The 25,500-nt window shown below is 41.0% G+C and overlaps 1 protein-coding gene across 2 annotated transcripts in view; it reads left to right on the top strand.

Annotated features, from left to right (window-relative positions):
- LOC137595774 (E3 SUMO-protein ligase PIAS1-like) overlaps window positions 1–25,500 on the top strand; it is a 57,888-nt gene that overhangs the window by 193 nt on the left and 32,195 nt on the right. The gene's annotated exons all lie outside the window — the stretch shown is intronic.

The raw sequence follows: 25,500 nt of genomic DNA on the forward strand, positions 1-25,500 counted from the left end.
AGGAACTTTACTGAATTCGCGAGCGCCAAAGCTCGCTGGAGCATGTTTATGTTGATATTGAGACGCGCTGGTTTGGCTGGAGGGACCGTTTTCTTTAGTACACCACCCCCTAGCAGGGCAGAATTTGTACCCCTACTCTGTGTCTTACTTTTCGTGGAGACAGTCCCTCCATGCCGCGGTAACTGTGTGGAGCGGAGCAGCGGGACTCACACGGGATATAGAGCATTTGTGGCGCCGATAACCCCGGACTGTCAGGCACTTTGGAAACCACAGCGGCGTCATGAGAGTTGGTTCGTGTTGGTTCGAACCCACATGGACGACTTTTACCCGCGTTTTAGTAACATTTGTGAAGTCAACCTCGTTCCCGCTCGTTTTGTATCCGAGTTATGCTGCCGAACTCACGTTACCTGGCCCGGTAATGAATACCTGTGAGTCAGTGTACCTGTTGATACACGCATCATAAACACGCGTCCCTTCATGTAACGGTACGCCGGCAGATGGAGGATGTTGTGGGGACTTAAACGTAGGAAAAGAAGACCAGGGTTACATCTAGCAGATGATTTGGAGAGGTTTTTACACTGTTTTTACATTCTGTCCGTGTGTCTGCGGAGGACCCACGCAGGCTCAAATTTATTGTTGACTGTTTGTGAAAACAAAAGTCTCCAAAGAGTATATTTAATGATATGATAACACATTTATTTATTAAGTGACTTTCAAGTGTAACACAAACAGCTACTTTCATAAATGAGTCAGCTTTTCATGACATGGGTCTGTAGTTGCTTGTGGAGACCTTCTGCTGCTGTGCAGCCAGAGGACAGCTTCTGGCAGCTTTCCTGAGTAGTTTTTTTGGGGGGGGGGAAGCTTCTAGTTTATGTCATGCAACCGTCATCTTCAAATCCCACCAGAAGTTTTCAGTGAGATTCAAGTGAAGGTGACTGTGACGGCTAATCTAGAGCCACTCTTTCTTCTCCAGATGTGCCTCTGATCCATAGGTTAAGACGTTACAGATTTGTGTAACGCCTCCTTGGAGGCTTCTGTGCCTCATCGGAATGATCTGCTGAACGTCTAGGAGTTCAGACATGAAGTTCTGATGTAAATTTAAGCCTCTTCTCAACAAAACTTTGTGAGTCCATTGCTGAGGTGTCTGTAAAGGGTGTCGTAGTCTTTTTAACATCTCATTTACAAAGATGAAATTCAAGGGACTGAATAAACTGTAGACTGCAGGAGGCAGCGTGTTTTTTTTTATTGTCGGAATTTGTTCTCTCATACTTGCTTGAAATAGTTATTTGATTATGAACATTATTACCGATTGCTTTACTGTTACTTGATTGATCAAGACTTTTTTTTTCTCTTACTCTATTTTATTAGTTCTTGTGAAGGATTCTTGCCTTCGGCTTGTTAAAGCCTCTTCTGCTTAAGGAAGATGACAGACCTGTTTGAGGGACTGGCTTGGACTTTTCAGATGACTTTAATGAAGCAGCAGCAGCATTTCTGAAAGGCAGCTTGGTCTTTGCTGGATGTGAAAATATTTCCCACCTGAGCTCCATAAGTCAGGATTTCAGAAACCTGAACTTTCAAAAGAAAAAACATGTGTGATCATTAGCTTTTAAATTAATGAGGCTGCATTTCTGTTGAAACACCATTCCCACTGTGTATACCTTTGTGTCGAAGTGACTCAGAAAATGTTCCAAGAGATGATGGACGCTTCCACTAGGGTGATGTTTTTTGTCTTCATTACTTTAGCTCATTTGTTGTCCATTGGTGGAGAATCACTTTTGTCTGTATTTTCTGATTAACCAGAGCCTCCATCAGTACCCTGCTTGAACCTCGTTTGATTTCTTGCGTTCTGTCTTGAAGTTTTTGTGTTTCAGGTTTCTCATTAGTTGAGTTCAGTATTCATCCTGCTGATGAAACTATATGCACAATTAAAAACATTACAGAAATGTAGAACGACATATTAAAACAATACAAATTCGTGCTCCACCAATTATGTGTTGCACAGCTGGAAATAAAATGAGTTTGTCTCGATTGGTCTTTTTTTTCCCATCTTAGGTGAAAATATTCAAAAGCATTTCTTTAATGGTCACATTTTAAGGCAATTTATCTTTATTCATATGAAAACCAACTGGAGAGTATATGGCATCTGAATATGAACTTTGACAACCGGGTAAAAACCTGAAGTGTGATGAAATCAGGCTGTCAGAAACCCATCATTTAAACCTTCACACAAACTATTTTTAGTTTCCAGAGCAGGACAAGGACATTTAGGAGACTCTCAGCTTGTCAACTTTTTCATGCAGTGCTTAAAGCCTTGATCACCTGGCGGTGTTAACAGATTATTTTAATTACCTTTTCTTCCATTTAATAGATTTGTATTTGAAGTCATAAGTGATTGATATAGTTGGATTGATAATATTAATACGACTATTAGTGATTCTTAGAAACAGACTTTCTTAGGTTGTGAGTTTATAATTGTCTTAATGATGTCCTCCACCTCTACTCCTTTATTGTTGGAATATATTTAGAACCTGAAAAGATTTAACACTGGTGCATCCAGACATTTTATTGCTGTTTCACACCTGAGATAACAATACGTGTTATTTTAATGGCTGCATCATGTAGTGTCCTGTTGGCTTCTGGAGGAGCAGACACCAGTACTAAACTGGCTGTGATGCTGTGCACTGAACTGGCCTTACTGTGGTGCAAACAAACAGTGACAGTGTGTGACAGGAGTCATCAGATCACCACAAACAGAGACTCAGAAGCTGAGGATGCACAGGATGTTAATGAAGAGAGATGCTCTTCCTCAAACGTCACATGGCTCTATGCTGTGGCTGCACACAGTCCCTGTTTGCTCTGTGGCTCCCAGTTTTGTGACAGATGATTATATGTCTTAATGATTAATCTGGGTTTGTTTTCGTCTGAAAAGCAAACCAAAGTAAAAACATGCCCATTAAGGTGGTCTGCCTAAACCTTTCTTAGAATTTCTGATTAGTAAATTATTTACACACAACCATTATTAGATTCTAAATTTAGAGGTTGCCCAACCACCCATGAGCCACCCTCACAGACATTATCACACCAGCCTCTCCCTAGAAATTACAGTTCTTTGAAGCCTTAACTTTTATTACTGGGTAGTGTGGCGCTATTAAGTTCCTGAATTCAATTTATTTTTAGAATCCAGTTCCTTGCTAAGAAGCCTCAATCCCTCTAAAATTATTGTCACCAGAAGATCAGCAAAGCTATAATTTCACTTTCCTGGTGGTGTCTTTCTGAGGAAGTTGTGTATAGCAGTTTTTGACCCCTCTTGTGCCCGATGGAGGGAAACGTGATGAACACGATGAATGACTCATTAACATCACTGAGAGTTCATCACGTGAATCCCTGGCAGCACGAAACTTACTGAAATGTTGAGACAGACTTTGGCTGGTGATACTTGACAACCTCTTGGTCATGAATTACTGCAGAGGTGTTGCTCTCATCCAAGAGTTAAATACCAAGTTTACCAGATGTAGGTAAACCACAAAAACCTGTTGCAAGTGGTTGGATATCATAAAAGACTGTTTTCTGATGTGAAAAATGAAAAATACTGACACAAACACAAAAAACCCCTGCCAAATTAACTTACCCCACCCTAACTCCAGTTCATGTGTGATTCCCTTAAATGTTACTGGAATTAAGCAAAGCTGTTTTGTTGCCACCTCAACTGTTTTCTAGCCCATCTTTGTTCAGTTTTTACAAAATTACTGAAATTGGGAAAATTTGAGATTTCTGCATGAAAGATTACTTCAAGCAATTATTCTATGAACAAACTAGTTGCTGATTAATGTGACTAATGGATTTTATGACAAAGGTTTCAGCTCTAATGTACTAGTTTGTGCTGCAGCACAGGTCCCAGTAGCCTTAGGCTGTGTATTATTATAGCTTATACAGTTAATTGGTTCATAAATCTGATCTTGTGAAGGCCTCTGATGTTTCCAGGCGCCTGAATGTTTCCTGTTGCATTGCATTTTGTTTCACAGGAGTCCCGATCTGCCTCAGCTCCTTTGAACTGCCTCCTTTCTTCTCCGGAGCTGCTGCAGCAGCAACCTGGCAATACAAATAACTGTCTGTGCGCTGGCAGCTTATAGGTGGAGACAGTCTATTTGTAGTGCTAGGTTAATCCCTAATGATACAGGCCCTCTTCCTTGCTGCCCGACGTCCTCTCAACACCTGCCCGTTTCTCTTATTGTCAGTGTCATTACAGATGTAGTTAATTATCAGTAGCAAAGAGAAGCAGACCTCCACTTGGAAATCAGCAGTGTGAATGATAACTGTTTTCATCTCATGCTGCATCTCAAGCTCATACCTGGTGGTGAAGAGTTAGAATGTGCCTGAGAAATGTAGACAATTTAAACATCAGATGGCTGAGAGTGGCTTTAAGATGTATAAGAATGCAAATATATCACGTCTCGTCTATTCCGGACGTGGTTAGACTTAAACCAACTGGAACAAACTGTTCTTCAGAGTTTATTGCCTTTTCCTGTGATCCCAGACATTATCAATTAGACCAGGAGATAAAGATATCTCATACTGCATGACACATGATCTGTACATCTAGTCCAGTCAAACCAGCATATTTACCCAACTTTGTCTTGTTACAGTGTGGGCAGTGTGTGAGTGAAGTGTTAAACTTCTTGTAATTGTGCCGCCACCGCTAGTTTGTTGGCTCCAGGGCCGTTGTCTGCACTGAAGACTGTGCTTCCACATCGTTCTGTTCCCGCCTCCACAGACTCAGAGTGTATGAAAGCTGTATCGAGTGAAAGAGCTTCACTTCTCACGCTCAGATCGGGAGAGGGGCGTCTCTCCAACCTCAGGTTAAAATGTAACGAGACACCGCTGATCACATAGAAACCTGCTCCGTCTGTCTCTGCCTCTGTTTTCACTAACTGTTTTAGCATTTCAGGGAAATTAGTGAACAGGAAGCCACTGTATTGTTTCCTGGTGAAAATGAATTCTGAACAGTCTTAGTTCCATCTGTAAAACTTGGAAGTCCATACCGGATGTGAAGCATCATTGTCTTTATGGTTATTTATCACCTCAGGTATTATCAGAAACATTTTCAATGCACTGTCAAGCTGTAATACACAATTGTTCTTTCCTGTTTCAAAAAGACTAAATCAGGTACTGCCCACCTCTCGTAGAACACCCTGCAGTGTGTATTGTTCTGGTTCTCTGCAGTGCATTCTGGGTGTTGGAGGAGAACATCACAATCACTTTTCTGTTTTCTCTGCCCATATAGCACCAATTTCAGAAATATTTGCATCTCTCTAAAATACAGACAGAGCCGTTTTATTCATGAGGCCATCTTTCCAGCATTGAAATGCTTCTCTGGCTCAGCCGTTGTCCAGCATTTGCCTCGTGAGAGCAGCTGTGTACTTCTGTTCATCTTCAGTGAGATGGAGCCATTCTTAACTCCTGTGGTGATTTTGTTACACAGCTCTGTTGCCGTGGAAACATGTCAGATTTTAAATCAATATATTTTTGTATTTTCCATCCGTGAAACTGGCCACCCAATTTTTTTATTAAGACATAAGTTTTGTTGTCATTATACTACTGTTGCCAGCATTTCAAGGAAATTTCAACGGTATTCCTATAAGTTGTTTAAGTTAGATAAGTCTAAAACAGAATGAAATTTTGTGTGTGTATGTATTCAGATGTATTCAGAAGCCTGAATACTTCTGAAGTTGGGACGTTGCCCCGTTCTATTGCCATTGCAGTGTGTGTTGTCCAGGACAGGTCCTCAGTGACATGAAACCCCCTCAAACCTGAAACTGGGGACTCTCCACTGCCTTTCCATTGATTGTCACAGGAACAGGAGCTGACCTTCTGGACCCCGTCTAGACCACTACAATCTCCTTGGTCTTCTTGGTGTTGAGAATGAGATTGTTGGTGGAAAGTCACTTTGTCAGGTTGTCTACCTCATGCCTGTATTGCTGACTCATTGTCCTTTGAGATCAGCCTCACAATTATTGTCTCATTTATTTGTGAATTCAATGATGGTATTGGTGCTGTGGTTCAGAATTGTTGGCAGTTCGAATCCTGCTCCATCCCAATCATTCTCCGTTTTGTTCTTGTGCAAGACATTTCACCTACCTTGCATCCATTGTCGCTTACACTGGTGAGTGAATGTGAATGTAAGTTGGTGGTGATGGAAGAGGCCGTTGGCTGGATTTGAAGTCACGTTTGTGTCAGTCAGCCCTCGGGCTGCACTTAAAATGTTTTAGGTGTAGTTTACCTCCATCCTTGTGACTATGGAGAGAATGAATAATGGATTTACCATTTTGAGTCCCTCATGTTATTATTATCCTTCATTATTAGTATTATTGCTATTATTATTATTGTTGTTGTTGTTGTTGTTCTGGTTATTGTCATTATTTGTTGCGTGGACAGTTGTGGGTGAAGAGGGCGAACATTCAGCACATATCCTTGGGGCACACCAACATGAAAAATCTGAAGTGGTTGATCAGGATGTTCCAGGTCCTGATTGCCGATGGTGGAGCTCAGAGGCCTGCACCATAAAGCTGGATTACGGCTTAGCGAGATAACTTCAGGCTTAACCCTGGCTTTTCTGTACCATAAAGGTGGCTGACTTTCTATCGGGCTTCGTTGTCGCGGTAACCTATGCTGAACACCTAACCTGCTCCGGAGCAGGATAAGTTCAGGATAAGAGCTCAGCAAGTATAACAGCCCCACCTACTGACCAATCAGAGCTCAGCAGGTATAACAGCCCCACCTACTGACCAATCAGTTCTCTTGGAAAATGGGCTGTCCATTTTATGTGAACCCGGTGGATCGTGGTGTACAGCTAGTGCGATCTTCGCACAGGCGCGAGAGAATATTTAGAGATTGCTGTAATCCGTTGGAATTACCTGAACAATCACTGTACAGGTACAGGTTTTGGGGAGAGGGGTTACATTACATCTGTCAGCTGCTGGAGCCTTACATCAGTAATGTAACGCACCGCAACCACGCGCTGACAGTCCCGCAGACAGTGTGCATTGCACTGAGGTTTTTTGATAGATAGATAGATACTTTATTAATCCCGGAGGAAATTGCATATATCCACTGCTCAGGCATTACATAACAAATAATACTGGATAAACACCAGGAGAAAAGGAAACATTGACATCACAGGACATACCACAAGACATACATTACACTAACAGACAGGCACATGCAGCACTAACAGGACTTATATACTAAACTATAACTAAAATATAAACAGTATAAAATTTAAAAATATTACAGTATCACAGTTAATATATTTCTTAGTGATGTTCGTAATTATTATGATGTCCTTAAATCCCTCGTTGGATGGGTTACAAGAAAGCCGCAGATAAAATGCCATTAATCAATTATTTGTTCAAGTAAATCATGGATTGATTCACTGGGCTTGCACTAGGAGCTAGTATGACTAAGCCACTGTGGCTCAGTGTAAAATAATTGAGTAAGCCACAAAAAGCCACATTCTGTGTCCAAGACACTGGCTTGCTGTAATAGCAAGTAAAACTTACAACTAAACATTGAGTAATACCAAGAATCAAATTTATTAAAATCAAAGTGTCTAAGTCAAAGTTAAAATGTCTTGTAGTCCAAGTAAAACTTACAAGTAAACATTGAGTAATATATTTGTATGACTGTATCTTCACATTAAGGTTGATTGGCTGTTCCAAATTGCTCGTAGGAATGAGTGTCCGTGTTCATGGTTGTATGTCTTTGTGTGTGGCTCCGCGGTGCACTGGCGTAGTGCCCGGACTGTCCCCCGCCTCACGACCAATTCCGCTGAGATAGGCTCCAGCTCCCCATGACCCGCTGCGTCGGATATAGCAGTAGTAATCTGAAGATGACTGACTGACTGTATCTTCACATAGTGAATGCAAGTTTTCAATTGCTGGGGGGTGTAAAACCAAGCTCATCATGGGGGTGTGTGGGGGGGATATCCCCCCACAGGGGGGGCCCGCCCCCCCCCCCGGAAATTTTTTTAGAAAATGGGGTTGTTTTCCTGCATTCTGGTGCATTCTGAGGGCAAAATATTCTGTCCAGTTTACCTACAAAAATACACTAAAGTCAATAATTCAAGCTTAACTATCTTTATTTCTATCCTACTTTATGCAGGTATAAATGTGAGATTCAACAAGTGAAAACTTGCATTCACTATGTGAAGATACAGTCATACAAAATATTACTCAATGTTTACTTGTGTAAGTTTTACTTGGACTAGAATACAGTAATACCTCTGTACTCGACCATAATCCGTTCTGAGGTGGTGGTTGAGCACCGATTTGTTCGAACACCGAAACCAATTTTCCCATAAGAAATAATGGAAAGTATTTTAATCCGTTCTTACCATATAGAAAAATACCTACAATATTATAAGAACGTGTATCTAAACAACAATGAAGACGTAAATGTGCACAAGCAGTACATGATAAAGATAAAGCATTATAAACCATTTTGTATAATTTACTTAAGTTTTGGAGAGCGGTTGATGGCACTAGCGTCATCATGGAAGGGGAATCCCCTTCCATGATGACGCTAGGTAACGCGGCTCCAGGGGTTTTCTCCCTTCTCTCTTCCGTGGAGGTGAATCTGGCCTTCCTCTTTTCTTTAAGAAGGAACCTGTCCATTGTCGGTTGCTTCTGCTTCAAGATAGTGGAAATGGTTGACTTTGCCATTTCGTACTGCGACGTGAGGTCGGACACTCGTACACCACTTTCATATTTTGCTATAATTTCCGTACGTCTTTGCGTACGTAATTTGCGTACGTGTTACTCCGCTGGCGGTCTGAGTCGAACTGACGCTTACCCGCTGGCCGAGGAGCGCAGCCTAGGAGCGCGTTCGGGTCGACTCGGCTAGTCGAGTACCGAAAATCTGTTCGGGGTCCGATACATTTTGTACTCGAATTTTTTGGTCGAGCACCGATTTGGTCGAGTATAGAGGCGGTCGAGTACAGAGGTATCACTGTACATTTGAACTTTGACTTAGACAACACCATTAATATGCCACAGTTAAGTTGTTTTTTTTTAATATGATAATATTATTTTTCATTTCAATTTAAAAAGGCATATAAAATAGCAAGCGAGGTGAATACATATTTACATGCATCGCTGGTTATTCCTGCCGGTCATAGAGATCAAAAGTCTAAGACTACAAACAAGTATTGATAATATCTTTCATTTTCCTTCTGATCGGTCTGTCACCACTCCTCCCCCCTCTCAGCATTCCCCATTTGTTTATTAATGAGGACTTTAACACAAACTCTACTAGAAAACACTGGATTCTTTTGATCGATTGTCCTCGCCTTGTTGTACACAAATTTGTGGGTTCAGCTTGTAAAAAAACAATATTTTGTTTTTCATTGGACGAGAGGTCATGACCCGAGTACATATGATCGGGAGTGTTCAGGTCAGTTCGGCTATTTCCATCGACATGCGGAAATAGCGGCGCTAGCGCCGCTCGCTAGTGGAAATAGCGAGCGCCGCTAGCGAGCGACAAAGTTTTAAGTTTTAGCCTTTTTTCCGTAAAAATAAGAACGCCACTGTGGCTACACAGTCTTAAAACCTTGTAGCCAATCTGGAATTTACTTCGCCTATGGCGAAGTGGCGAATGGCTAGCGCAAGCCCAGTGTTGGCGATGCCGAAAACCTCGGGAAGAACACAGTATTTAGAGCTCTCCATAAAGTTGCGGGGGCTACAATCACATGCCATAACGGAAAATGTAGTACACACATACATTTATGGAACACACAAATGTTACTGTAGTCAGATATACAAGTGCAGTCATAGTGGGGAAGTAATATTATAATGGCACTAACTTCCGCATTGACACAGTCAGCGATTTTTTGCCAGCGATCCTTGCGCCGTTTGGCAGCTGCAACTGTGTTGCTTTTGCCTGGATTATTGATTTGTATTGCTCATATTTATTAATTATTATTGTTTGCTCCTCCGTTGTGAAATATGCGGTTTGTTGCATGTTTGCGATAGGTCGCATGAAGCGACCTCCGCCCTTTTTATGTGAGTGCGCACAGATCTAGACTGGACAAGCCTGAATTGAATTAGTGAGTTGATAGCCGGCTTTATGGTACCAAAAATCCGGAGGGCGGATGTCTCGGTAAGTGAAGTCAGACAAGTAAGAGGAAGCCCGGCTAGGTTCATCAAGCTTTATGGTACAGGCCTCAGGTTGAGGTTTTGCAGTTTGGATACCGAGCTGCTGTGGATGAATGTGTGAAAGGCCAACCTGTCCAGGAAGAGCAGCCAGACGCAGGTGATTGGAATCTTCAGGCCCTCCGAGGAAGTGTTGACACTGATGGCGTCTTCTGTTGACCTATTGGGCTCGAGATGCAAAAAAACGTAACCATACATGTTTGAACCGATCGTTCAGTGAATATTTGCCTGAATGTCTGAATGTGAATGTCTGGATTTTTCCACAATAATTGAATAAAATCTAATATTTTTCTGCCTTTGTTCACCGCACCAAAGAGGTTTCTCTCTGTGACTCTAAAGCCAACATAACTACAGAACTGCGAAGGATGGGTAGAAACATGCTGCAGTCAGAGGGACTGAACAACCAAAGCTTATCTTTTGATGATCCAGCCATTATAGAATGTATTTCTTTATCCTACTGCAGGCTTATGCATTGTGGTGTTTTTAGTGTTCATAAATCTCTCCAGTCTGAGGTCGCTTGTGTGAGGTTACACTGTCGCGTTGTAATTTGTGACTCATTATTCACTTATGATTTGCAGCAATGTGTCATAAGTCAGTACGTATGATGTGCATTGAATAAATCTTGAGCCAAACTTTCATGTCCCACCTTACCGTTGTCTATCTGCATTTGTTAAAACCACAGATTGCTCAGTCAGGAACATGGTGAAAATAATTTGACACTGTGTCTACAGATTTATTTATTTATTTATTCAGTTTATTTTTCTTTCTGAACATGTTATTACATCAGGCTTCTTCATTACATTTGCAACATCAACAACAACATCCGAAAAAGAAGGGCTGACAGGTAGAGGCCATTTGGCTTGTACAATTTCCGTCCCCAGAATCAACACCTCTCATTGAAATATGGTGTTAACCAATTTAACATTTAATTCATTTTGGTACATTGCTGTTTTAAACCGTCCATTCAGTCCCAATAGACGTGTGTTTGCACACTTCATCAGTTCCCAGAGTGACTTAAAGTCTTGTTAATGACCTTTAATTATCCATGTATTGACTACTATTCTAAATATCATCTGTCGTCTCAGATGTGACCCTGAGCATGCTCACAATAACATTTTCCCCAGGTTCATGTGAATATTACAGCAGGTGTAACAGGATATGGGGCAAGTGGCTCTTCATATATCAAATATACAATATGATGTTGCTTTAAATATATTTGTTTTGTTTCAACTCATTTATATTTGTCCAGATGTAACTTCCTTCCTGTAGTTCAGGCACAAGGAAATTATAAGTATTAAAAACAAACAAATAAAATGAATGCCTCTCCGCTTAACAGACATGACATCACAATAAAAATACAAGCTGTAAGTTGTACAGAATCGGGCGAGATGAGATTCAGATTCAAGTTGACATGGGGTAAGAAAAGTTGATGAGTATATATCTAACCTTTTATTTTTGTTATGGTTGGGTACTTCCTTGCTCACATTCTGACTCTACCAGACATTTTTAGGACAAACAAACGAAACAGTAGTACGTCCACTAAAAGTATCCCTCTGCCTTTCCCATTTTTGGCAATATATGGGATAATTTTAACACACAGCTCGACAGAATACATGACAACGATAAAATATACTGTCAAATTACTTTGAAAATTAAGCCAGGAAAGTTATTAATGACTGAAAAGTGTTTTCTTGGCAAGATATATCTCTGTATCGTGCCATTAAACTTTTTGCGTCAGCTGATGAAGTGGTTGTGAGTCTCTGGGAGATTGTAGCCACCGTTAAACATGCTCGATTTGAAGGTTCTTGACTTATAGTAGACATCAGTGGGAGACTCGGCTGTGACCTGTGACCTGAAGGACGACAGCTTCAGATAGTGACTGTCCAAACTCTTCATTCTTTAGGAAGCAGCCTGCTGCGTGTGGAACTTCCCTCGACCCTGAAGGAAAACAACTGTGTGCTTTTGGTCGAAGAATGAGAGTGAATGAAAATGTGCTGATCCAGTTACTTGTGGCGGGTTGGGCTTTGTTTTTGACTCTTGCTTTCAACACATTTGAGTATTTAAGGAATTTTTTTGAGGTAATGACCTCTGCATGACACTAGCATGTTTTAAAATCAAACATAAAATGCCAATTAAATGGATCTTTTCGAGCCAATGCTTGTTTGTTTTTGTTTTTGACAAAAGTGCCTTAATATATAATGCCATCAAATTGTCATTTTATTGACCATTAATCAAACTTTTGTTGGCTTAACTGAACCCTAACTGCTGCTATTGCAAGTTTACCTGTCATGTCAAAACATATAGATAGATATATACTTTATTAATCCTGGAGGAAATTGCACATATGGTAGCTTTATGAGTGAAAGTCTTCAGTGCTTAATGTCTAATCACACAGTTCCATTGAAATGATCTGATGCACACAGCACAATTTATAAACTGTACTTGCCAGGGGTGTGCTTCACAATATTTGGAAATTTAAAGCTTTAGGAAATTTTAAGTGAAAATCTTGAATGCTAAGGATATCTGAGAGGAAAAAAAATCAATGTTTGTTTTTCAGCAGCAAAAAAGTGTAATATTCAAAGTGGAAAATACGAGCAGTGAATATTACATCAAAGACAAGATGCAAAGTCACACTAGTGAGTGGTGCTATGGCAACTATGTCAATCATTAACAACAGCAATACGCTTGTCAGACAAGAAGTTGTAGCCATACAAGTCTGTCCACAGAAATGTCTTGGCCCCTTAGAAGGACTGGGGAAAGGGCCCTCCACAAATGTGCTTTACGTGATAATTAGCATCCTCTTTCTCAGGTGGGGGTGGCTCAGCTAGCTACGCTTGTCTGCTCTTTGCTTGCAAATATCTAATCAAATCTTTAGCTTCATCGGTTTGTTCCTTTGGCTTCACGCCGCTGTGTACAGCTGTCTGCAATTCTTTGACATTTTGATGTTGTATTAAAAATGACTCAGAATTTTTTTAGAAGTTGGGTTTAAATTTAAAGCAGCCTATACTTTAATCAACATAAATTATCATACTTTAATAAGGAATGGTGAGTATTTTGTCTTCAAAATATAAATCTGACTTTGATTACTTACACTAGATTGACTATGACTATTGCTGGCATGGATGGGGACCCCTAGGGACCACTTGACCGTGTAGGGTATAATGTTGATTTGACATTATAGGAGAAGCCACTAAACAAAGTATTATTGTCTGGTCAATAATATAAACATCTTTATATCTTCGTTATTTTTTGCCATCATTTAGCAAACTAATAATTGTATTGCGGAGGCCCTCCTGGTACCCCACCTAGACACCCTCTCTGAATGGCGTCTATTTGGTTGCTGGTCTACCAGGATCAGGCTACTCAGCCTGCAAACCTCCACTAACTTACTGGGAATAAAGAACAACTCATTGGTAATTCTACTCCTAATTTAGAGACTTATGTGTTTAACTTCCAATGTTAAGCTCCCATTTTTTATGTCTTCATAGGGGGTGAAGCCAGCGATAATCTAACAAATGGTTTTCACCCACTCAGTTTCCTTATCACATGCTTCAATCACAGTTTTTCCTGCCAGCTGCCTTTTTCCACATCAGCAGCCAAGTAGCATTTACCTACACTGTTTTGGCACAAGATTACAAACCACCTTGGTATAACGGCTTTGTGCCATTCATCGTCAAACACTGCAGGTTTCAGGTTCACTATTTGCCTCTGGCAAGCTGTGACTGGACCTCGATAGCCTCAGGTGTTGGGGCACCACATTTAAATGACTTATGATTAAAAGAGAAATCATTCTGAATTGAGTCCTGCAGGTTGCATGAGCCTCTTGTTTGAGGAAGGAAGTGCACGCTCCCCAAACTCTGTATTTTTGATTTATCCACAATGCACAAATGGTTTTGATGCTACAGACACAGGAGGGAGAAAAAACAACAGTCAGGAGAGTTAAGCCTGAGTCAGAGTCGCTGCAAGGCTAAGAGGTGGGGGGATGGGAGGACAGAGAGGGAAGGAGAATAGGGAGGGAGCTGGCACTCACTACAGAGACCTCTAGTTGGGAGTGGGAGCTTTATATAATGGGCAGGTACTGTGCAAGCTCCCCCTCCATCCACCTACACAGCCTCTGCATTCCCACACACAAACCCACACATCCTGCAGAAACTGCTCAGCACAACATTATTAACCTCCCGTCTGCTCGTCTCCTGGGACACAAAAAACTGCACAACTGTTCACCACTTCAAAAACAAGTGCAGCAGAATTTTTTAGCTACCAATTGTGCAGAACTAAAGGAGAGACAATGTCAGTTGACATGAGGTTATGCTTTGCTGTTGTTAAGTGTAGCAACCAGCATTGCCTCTAGGGGGCACAAGTGGAGACACGTCTGTTAAGTTTGACACGTTTAGAAGTCGCACTGCTAGTGGATCTGAATGGGTCGGTATTGGTGAGGAGACCTTTCATGAAGACTCTGTTCCCACCTTCGTCGAACTGCCTGACATATCTGAACTAGGTCTGCGATCATTATTATTTTAGTAATTGATTAATCTATTGATTGTGATTTGGATGCTTTGAGTCATCAAATATTCAAAAATATATTTTGTAGGTAAACAACATACTGCTTTCACTGCTGATGTTAACTTCCACCTACTGTATTTCTTCATACAAGAGGAACCTAGACTTTAATCATCACAAGTTTGGTTTTGAGTTTTATTAGCTGGTCGTTCTTCATCCCCAGAGATTGTCTCACCGAGCCGAGATGGGACTGATTGCAAGTGTAGCTATGAAAACTATCAGTATCCTCAGTCAGTACAGTTGATGCATGGTGATTGCAGTGTACTTTAAAAGGACTCCCGATGCTTTATGACTAATTTATGAAGGTTTTAAATCATGTTAAATCAAAACATTGCTCAAGGATGCAAGTTAAAGCCAGAATCAAGGTGAGGCCAGAACATCACTTCTTAGTGTCGTCATGACAGTAGAGATTATTCCAGTCATACCGTGTTGGCCTCAGGCACCGAAAATAAAGACAATTCTTTTAGTTTTTTTCTTTTCTTATGCAGGCCAGAGGTGTTGGGGGCCATTTAGATCTTAGAACCAAAGATTTGATCTCATAATGGTTGAACTTAATGATAATCAAACAGCTTTTAATCATGTATTTATCAACCCTGTGAGAAGAAGGCTTTTGCACACATGTAGAAAGTGTTTGTTCCTTTGGGGATATTGTGACTGATTAGAACATGTAGGGTTTTGAACACATAGACACACACACACCCTCCATGTGGCTCTAAGCTGAATGATCTCTCGTGTGCTGCGTGGGTCCTGCAGCTTCATGTGTGCAAATGTGTTTCCGCTGGCATGCTAACTTTGTACAGCAGATCATTGGCGGGTGCTTACGGGATTGGCTGAACTGAAACACCTCATAATAACCGTGAAATGTTGGGTGTCCTCATGCGCGTGCATTATCGATTACTGGTTGCAATTACTTAAGATTTTTGGCCCCCTTTAAAGGTTTTGCTTTCTCATTGTCTATGAATAATTTTTTTAAAAATCACATATGTCGCATCAGAAAAGCACAACTTTAAAAAATCATTGAATTCCAGAGGTGTACAATATTGACAGAAATTTCTATAATTTTCTTTGTTTTTTTGTCAGTAGCAATAAATGTGATGATGGTAATCTGGGCTTGCACTAGGAGGTAGTATGACTAAGCCACTGTGGCTCAGTGTAAAAGAATTGAGTAAGTCACATTCTGTGTCCAAGACAGCGGCTTGCTGTAATAGCAAGTAAAACTTACAAGGAAACATTGACTAATACCAAGAATCAAATTTATTAAAATCAAAGTGTCTAAGTCAAAGTTAAAATGTCTAGTAGTCCAAGTAAAACTTACAAGTAAACATTAAGTAATATTTTGTATGACTGTATCTTCACATAGTGAATGCAAGTTTTCAATTGTTGGGGGTTGTAAAACCACACTTGTCGTAGGGGGAGTGGGGGGATACCCCCCCGCATGGAGGATTGGTGCCCCCGGGAAATTTTTTAGAAAATGGGTTTGTTTTCCTGCATTCTGGAACATTCTGGGGACAAAATCTTCTGTCCAGTTTACCTACAAAAATACACTAAAGTCAACAGTTCAAGCTTAACTATCTGTATTTCTATCCTACTTTATGCAGGTATAAATGTGATATTTAACAATTGAAAACTTGCATTCACTATGTGAAGATACAGTCATACAAAATATTACTCAATGTTTACTTGTAAGTTTTACTTAGACTAGAAGACATTTTAACTTTGACCACCACCAACACCATTGGTATGCCATAGTTGTTGTTTTTTTTTTTAATTCAGCAACATTATTTTTCATTTCAATTTAAAAAGGCATAAAAAATAGCAAGTGAGGTGAATACATACTTACATGCATTGCTGGTTATTCCTGCAGGTCATAGGTATCAAAAGTCTAAGACTACAAAAAAGTATTGATAATATCTTTCATTTACCTTCTGATTGGTCTGTCACAACTCCTAGCCCTCTCAGCATTCACCATTTGTTGTTCAATTAGAATTTTAACACAAAATCTACTATAAAGCACTCTATTCTCATTTTCTTTAAATCTATCGTCCTCGCCTTGTCGTACACCAATTACCTAATAAAAAAAGAATCTTTTTGTTTTTCATTGGACGAGAGGAGGTCATGACCTGAGTGCATATTTAATGATCGGGAGCGTTTGGTCACTTCGGCTATTTCCGTCCTCTATTTCTGTCGGCATGCTTCGGCTAAATTCCGTCCGCATGGGGAAATAGCGAGCGAGCGAGAGTAATGTTTTCCATCCTTCAAAAGATGATTGTACAATCATTATGCTGTACCAGCACATGCTTGTTCATAGGATATTAAATGTTACTACTACTACTACTAATTATATCACTGCAACCAATAAGTTTGAGAAAATTAATTCATTTACTGAAGGATTCGAGTAAGAACCATGTTTTATTGGGGAGAGGTCTTGTTTGCAGTATTTGTTGTGTCTCAACATCTCTTATCTTTGTTGTTATACAGTGGTACCTCTACTTACGAAATTAATTGGTTCCGGAAGACATTACGTAAGTAGAAAATTACGTAAGTAGAGATGCCTTTTCCATGCAAATGCCCCAATCAGTTCCAAGCCCACGAAAATTCAGACATAAATGTTTGATAAAGCATAAAAATGCATCAAAACATGTAACAAATATATGTTACGATTAGATTATTACACTACAAATGAGAGTTGTGCATAACGTAAAAAACAAAGAATAGAGTAAAGAATAATGATGATGGTCATTTACCTTTTAACTGCTGTCCTCATTGTTTTTTGCCCTCTTTGGTTCATGCACTCCGATCTCACCATGCCGAACAACAGAGTGAATTCCAGTCCTCCTTTTGAACTTCTCTAAACACCCACTTCATGCCGTAAACTCCTTAAACTTCCTTGTTTTAATAACGTGGCGATTGTAGATGCATTTCGGCCATATTCTTTGGCAAGATAAACCAAATATATCGTTTTCTTATACTTTTCTATGATCTCTTGTTTTGTTAGTATGGACAAAAAAACTATTTTCTTCGTCTTTTCCTCTTTTCTCTGTCGCTTTCTTGGGGTCCATAGCGAATACATACTCAAAAAGTTATTGTATTTGCGCAAAACTATCAGACTACCTCACGGGTTGAGTGCCGAATGCCGAACACTCCATAAGCACCGATCTAGCGCCACACAGAGGTGGAGTGGCATCCCTCTTAGCCAATGGGATGCCAGGAAGATACGTAAAAGGTAATAGCCAATGGCAGAGCAGCTATGACAATGTTGCGTTCAGGAACCTGTGGGAGATTTGAGTATCAGCCGATACTGTGTTTTTACATTAAGTCGAAATTTCTTTCGTAAGTAGAGGTAATATTTTCCTGCTGAGAAATTTTGTGAGTAGAAAATCTCATAAGTAAATACATTCGTAAGTAGAGGTAGCACTGTATTGCATTTGTCGGCCGAATCATTCTCCCAGATTTTGCTGAGGGTACTTTCGTGCTGGTACCTCGGCTCGTTTCTACCTATCATGGTCTGTGTGCATCTAAAATTAGAATTTGTTTAGCATTGTATGGGCTCGACCCTCTAATCTTTTTGGGCGAGGTAGAAAAATAAAACGGCGATTATCATCACCATCAGCAACAATGTGTGCTGATTAGGACTTTCTCTGAAACTCGAGCTCATTACCATCCGGTCTGCAGTTTTGGATACTGGTGTCTGTCCAGACTGATAAAACAGCTCAGTCCCAACCTGTCTCTTTTCATCAACCAGACCTCCCAGCTGCCCATTTCCTTTCATTATATATAACTTTGTGTGTGATCACTCATTCTGGCTGTCTCTTGGTTTCAGTGTCACAGCTCATTAACTTTTATTTTTGTCAGACAATGGAGTGATTAGATAAGGATTTTTATCTATGGTGAAATAGCTGGATAATAAGATGTGGCGTTTATGGACTTTTATCAAATTGAAAACCCTTCTGATGCCATAAGATGATACATGAAAACAAAAATATAAGCTCTAAATACCTCTTTATGTATTTTAAATTAGAAAGTTGAAAAACTAGTTTTTGCTGTGTGTATGTTACATGTATGTAGAGTTATGTTATGATGTTATGTAGAGGTGTTGGTACAGATGAGGAGAGAATCACAGACTAGTCACTGAATGAAGTAGTCACCTCTGCTCATTAACGCTGATCATCGTCATCACATTCTGAAGCACCACTCCACCAGAACCTGTTCATATTAGCGCACAGCAGGGGTGATTCTTTCAGTAACACCGTAGTTCTTCACTCAAGATATTAGATCAGGAATCGTTCTTTCAGAAATTAAAGTTTGTACTAGGCACCAAGCAGGACAGAGTTGGTTTACATGTTTCTGTAAACCGCGTGTGAGCATGTCAATGACGTCCGAGCAGCTGATGGATGCCGCAGTGTCACTTTGACCCCCCCCCCCCGTGTCTCTCTCTCTCTCTCTCTCTCTCTCTCTCTCTCTCTCTCTCTCTCTCTCTCTCCCGCTCTCTCTCTCTCTCTCTCTCTCTCTCTCTCTCTCTCTCTCTCTCTCTCTCTCTCTCTCTCTCTCTCTCTCTCTCTCTGTGCGTGTGAGTGTGTTAATACAAAGCCATGGAAACAAGCTGTCTTTAGTTTAGGGCTGTGTGTTGTCTAATGTTACTATGGTAGAACTTTTGTTCCAGGTGTTCTGGTATTTCCAGTCATGTTCATTGCTATCTGTTTTATGGACGCTTGTTACCTGTTTTATTTAGGTCCTTGACTCATAATGTTTTATATCTGTTTCATTTAATCCAACAAGCTTATTCTGGTCTGATTAAACAAGTTATCTGAAGACCTCATGGGTGGCTTTTTACTGACATCACCAGCTACACTGATAGTAAAGACCATATTTCTCAGAATCCATGTTGAAAAAACTGATCTCCCAAACAATTACATGTTATATAGATATTAATGATATGTAAACAAATTGGTTATGGGAATTTAAAGTGATAAAAATGTTGCTGCCCCTCCCTCCTGTTTTTTCACTGCTAGCTGCAGAGAATTTCATTTGGTTTGGAGGCTCAGCTGCTGTCGCTCACTCCCCATCCCCCTTCCCTTTATCCCTCCATCAGTCATTCTCACCAGCTCTGGACACAGCAAATTATTATCCTACACCCCTCTCTCCAGTCTGACAAAAATCTGCCAAACACGCTGCGAGAGATAAGACTGCAGTCACCATCGCTTAGATCAATCTCAACCTGAACTCTAAGAAAATGTCTTCATTAAACTCAGTGATAATTAAAAAGCTGTGAAGTGGTGCTTATAATTTTTAGGTCCTTATTGTAAAGACCTTGGTTCCCACTGAAATGCAGCTAAATATCATCTCCCTCCTCCTTTGATCACCAAACTGTGGATCAGTCGACATGTGATGAGGAGTTGGATCGTCACATCTGTTGTGTCTCAGCTCATTAAAACCTCCCTCCTCTCCCTTTTCTTCCTCTCCCCCCTGCTCTGTGATCACCTGGATGCTTTTCAATGCAGCTGAATCACAATGTACTTGATCTAAATTCTTTTTATCTACTTTAAAAGAGTGTTTACATTACTGTGGCAGAAGCACAAGCGAGGAAGACAGAAAAAGGGTTTTGGTGGATGCCATTCGCTAGAATGGATTTTCTTATGTTATTGTTGTAATGCAGATTTTCCTCTGAACAGGGATGGATGCTATCCTTTATTCTTTTTCAATTTTCTTGTGATCAGTCACCGTTGGCCCAGTGTTTTTATTCCATCCTGTCATTTTATGTAAACGCAATCAAGACACAAGGGGGGAGCGGAACACAGCATAAACGGACATCTATATAAATACAAGGCAGTACATGTGCATTATGTGGGCTAAATACATCTACAAGCTTTAGAAATAAGCTAGTAGCGTCAGCAGCTAAGAAGATACTAAATTGAAAACATCTTTAAAGGGGTCCTATTATGAAAATCAAAATCTGGTAAACAAAAGCTTCCTGCATCAATAAATATTTGGAGTTTTAGGAATTCTTGGCCTGGACTGAATCAAAGCGATCAGATTTTGCTAGAGTGGTATTTGTGACGTCACAAAGAGCGCTCTGTGATTGGACAGAGAGATTGACGATATTGATTGGTTGACATGCCCAGGGACGTGGCCATCCCCGAGGGGGGAGTTCGTTCAGGCTACGGTAGCATTGTGCAGTGTTGTCCTAGCTCAGAGCTACACACTGAAAATTCCTCACAAACTGGAAATCAGCTAGCATTTGGCTAACTAGTTAGGTCCACTTCAGTCATGTGTGTAAGTGTGTCTGCGCGCGCGTGTGTGTGTCCGCCCAAGGCTATTCCCCGCATCGCAAAGCAACATATAACCAGTGAATGAAAGTAGCTTTAGCTCTAAGTGGTCAGAGAACTGCATGTATCCACACACACACACACACACACACACACACACACACACACACACACACACACACACACACACACACACACACACACACACACACACACACACACACACACACACACACACACACACACACACACACACACACACACACACGGCGAAGTTACTGATAGTTAAAAAAGTTCCAGACTATGCCGATTGATCTGTAATGCAGGCGCGTTCAAGTGGCGCACGTAAACAAAATGCATGTGAACACGAGGGGGAGGGAGGGGCTGATAGAGGCAGCTCAGAGGGGGGAGGGAGCTGAGAGCCACGCCGCAAGACAGCGTGTGGGGGCAGAAGAGATTTTTTCAATATTCAATTGAAGATATTGAGGACCAGGGATCCCTTTGGGGCAAGACATTTCAAATACAGTGTAGTTGGATATCTGGCAGCTGAATGACATCATTTAAAAAAAGCATAATATGGGACCTTTACGTCTGGCAGCGTTTTACCTGACAGTGCTGGAGAAGCTACTGGAATGTGTGGCAACACCAGAGCAACATTTAACAGCCCAAGCTACAGTAACATGGTAATAGTAGCTTACAGCACCTGTTTTATTTCAACTCATCATAAATCATAAATACAAACAGTCTAGCAAAGAATATTCAATTTTTTTTTCTCCAAAATTGGGTGACCTTTGCCTCACTGCTGGAAAAACTCAAGTGATCTCCACATTCAGTATGTAAACTGCCATGTCCACATGGTACCAAATCTTTTAGAAACGCAACTTTTTTCACCTCACATAGAAAAAATTTGTGTCCACACGACAGTGTTTTCGAAAAATCTCCGTCCACACGTAACCGCGTAAGTGCTTTGATCAACACCTTTATAAGCAGAACAATTCCGAACTCCATCAGAGTTCTCCCACCAGCAGGAAGCGCGTCCCAGTCTGACCCAGAACTGGCGTCGGCGTCTTTGGCGAGGAACGTGAATGAATGAATGAATAAATAAATGAATATATAAAATTTGTGACTTGTAAAGAAAGAAACAGACGATCAAATATCCAACTGTCAAGCATGTTTATCAACGCGCCTTCAACGTGGAGCTGTTATACGCCACAGACACTGAACTGTCCATTGTGTTTGTATATGTAGACACGGGTCACATGTGTGACGTCACAGCGGTTTTTGTCACAGGGAGACACCCCCCAGATAGAAAAAGTTGCAGATACAGCATCCACACGACAATGCAGACTCTGCGTTTTCAAGCAAACTTCACTTTGGCTAGCGTTTTCAAAATTTTACATTTTCGTCCTGGGTATCTGTGTTGTCATGTGGACGGGAGGCGTAACCACAGCAAAAAACTTGTTCGAAAACTTGTTTTCGAATAGATCCAGGACCGTGTGGACTGGGCCTCAACTTCTTCCTCCTCAGGACCTGTTCCTCTCCCTCTTCTACATCAGTCACATATCAGTCAAATAAACTTAAGCTTGTGTCTCTATTCTCTAAGAGAGACCTTAGAGGAATCAGCCCAAAGAATGGTCATCACTTTACTTGAGCACAAGTACTTACATTTAAGTGTTTGCTGACACTGATCTGAGTGAGTAATAAAGTTCACTTTCAAACCACGCTTTCATTTCATGGAGAATGACTGGAGTCAAACCTTCATCAATCCACAACGCAGTAAAATTGATCATTGGTTGTTTGCATGGACAACAACACAATTATTATTTTGTGACTTTAACATGGTAGTGTGGCAGGCATACACCTCATACCTTGTCAGTACTAAAGTCAACACACAGTGGTTGGCCAAACTGAAGGGACGTTGGACTGCTAGCTTAAATATCAGTAGTGACAGTGACGCATGACATTGGTCATGCATTAATATACTGTAGTTTGCTGCCACTGAATAAAGAAGCAAAGCTGTGCAACAGAGAGCTGATGGACTTTTTTGTAGTCTTTGGTAGTTCAGTGTCTGTGATGCTGTGTTGGTAGGGAACTGCATGTTACACCAAGACAACAAGAATGTCTCATATTATCCACAACCGGTAATCGTCAGGGCTGTGTACTGGGAAGGCGCTTCCGTTTTATTCACAGGCTGTGGGCTGTGTCTGGATGTCTTTACCCAGTGACACCACACGACTGAGACCTAGTTAAACTGGTAAAGCCAGAGTACTGCTCCTGCCCACAGATTTGATATTTTCAGTTTATTGAAATATGTTTGAAATTTCCCAGACAGAAAACCTTCGCTGTGGTGAATTTTTTCACTGGCACCAGAAAACTTAACATTTAAATAGATGGTTCATTAGCACAGAAGGGCACACACTGGTAAACTGAAGCAAAAACATTCCTTATAACAAGCTGACATTGGTCTTAATGCTGTGTGTTTGTGTGTGATTGTGAGGACTTCCCATTCACCAGCAGCGCTTCTCTTTGTGTTGCATCCTCTCAGCCGCTCTCAGCCTCCTTCCTTTGTTGCGGCTCCCCTGAGCGCCTCCACGTCAAGTTGTTTCAAAGGAACAATACTGCAGAGCACATTCTTGCTCAAACACGTTGTGTTTGAACGTGGCTGCTAGCTGAAGTCAAATCAGTGAATTTTGTTTCCTATTTAACCAGAAGACCGTTAGTTAAATAGTTTTCACGTTTGTGTTCAAGAAATGAGAAAGGATTTTGTAAGCCACATTATCGGAGAGCGTCACCCTCACTGTCAGGCTCTTTCCATGATATAGATTTAACCCTTTTTATAGGATGATGGTTTTTCTGAAAGCACACACTCTTTCCTTTTTTTTAAGAAAGTTCTGCATCCCCACAGCAGTTTTTTTGGAAACAATGCTGCTGCACATGGAACAACAGAACCATTACAATCTGCTCTAGCATCCAGGTCAGGACTACAGTTAGCGGTGTGAATAATCAACACCACAGACTCATAACAATGATGACACAGATATCTACTTTGGAGGGATGTTAATAATATTTAATCTTAAAATGTTTTTTTAATTGTTTCCACCATCTGAAATGTTCTCTTTGTACCTTTTCTTCTGTTACCAAACTAAACAAAACTGGTTCTGAGCTACATTTGTTCTGTCAGAGCAACTTGTTGTACCGTGGAATCACTTCACACACAGTCTACCCTCTTACCCCCCTCTTCTACCCTCCTACCCTCTGTTGACCAGGGGGATGAAGGAGTTTTAGCAGCCACCTGTCCTGGGAAGGAGAATGAGTGATGATGGGAGAGGAGGACAGGAAAGAGAAAGGAGAGATTGAGAGCTATGAGCTGTTCATCTGTCTGTCCTCCAACGCCACCCACTCCACTGTTCTCTATCCTCTATTTGTTTTACCTTGTTCTTTTTTGTGGAAGCCAGAGGAAAGTGTGTGTGTGTGTGTGTGTGTGTGTGTGTGTGTGTGTGTGTGTGTGTGTGTGTGTGTGTGTGTGTGTGTGTGTGTGTGTGTGTGTGTGTGTGTGTGTGTGTGTGTGTGTGTGTGTGTGTGTGTGTGTGTGTGAGAGAGAGAAATGGTTGGCAGTCAGTGTGTAGTTCTTTGCCACATACATATTTCATGGAATCGGTCATTTGTCGGCAGCAGGAGAACCTCTCATCCAAATCTATATGTCTTGTGCATGTGTTCAGGGATTTTTAACTTTTATAACTGAATTAACACATTTTTATTTGGGTTAAAATAATATGATCGTTGTAAATCTAATGATGAGGCGGCTGCCTTGTGTGCTGCCCCTGTGATTGAGCTTTCTTGTCGTGCTGCAGGAGCTGGCTGTGTTTGACTGATGTGTTTCTAGAGCTGCGGTGTGGTTCAGATCAAAAGCCTCAGAAATACGTTCACCAGTGGAGGCTACAGACAGAAATGCTTGTCTTCCACGAATCCATGCTTTTATCGTATGTCTGCAGCGACCATGGACAGGTCTCTGCCACGACAGGTCAGATTGTGTCTGGATGTTGTATACATCAGGGACTTTGCTTGTAATCGGGTGTGTGTGTGTGTGTGTGTGTGTGTGTGTGTGTGTGTGTGTGTGTGTGTGTGTGTGTGTGTGTGTGTGTGTGTGTGTGTGTGCGTGTATGCATGTGTGTGTGCGTGCAGCAGTACACATAATGTTGTTTAGTCTGCAAACAGCAGACTGTGTTTCTGTGCTCTGAAGCTTGGTTGGTGCCCAGCTTGTCTGAAATGTTCCTTTTGTCGCTGAGAGTTAACCACCTAACGTACATGTGTCAAGCTAACTGCCCAGCTGCAGTTAAGAAATGATTAGTGCAATCTTTTCAAATTGACTATCTAGATATTGCAGTTGCTTGACAGTTCAATGAATATAAAACCTGCTTGGCCTGTAATTTAAGTCTCTGTCTTAAATTCTTGGCTCCTTGTGTGATCAACTT

Source organism: Antennarius striatus, chromosome 1, assembly GCF_040054535.1.
Source record: "Antennarius striatus isolate MH-2024 chromosome 1, ASM4005453v1, whole genome shotgun sequence".
Classification (NCBI taxonomy): domain Eukaryota; kingdom Metazoa; phylum Chordata; class Actinopteri; order Lophiiformes; family Antennariidae; genus Antennarius; species Antennarius striatus.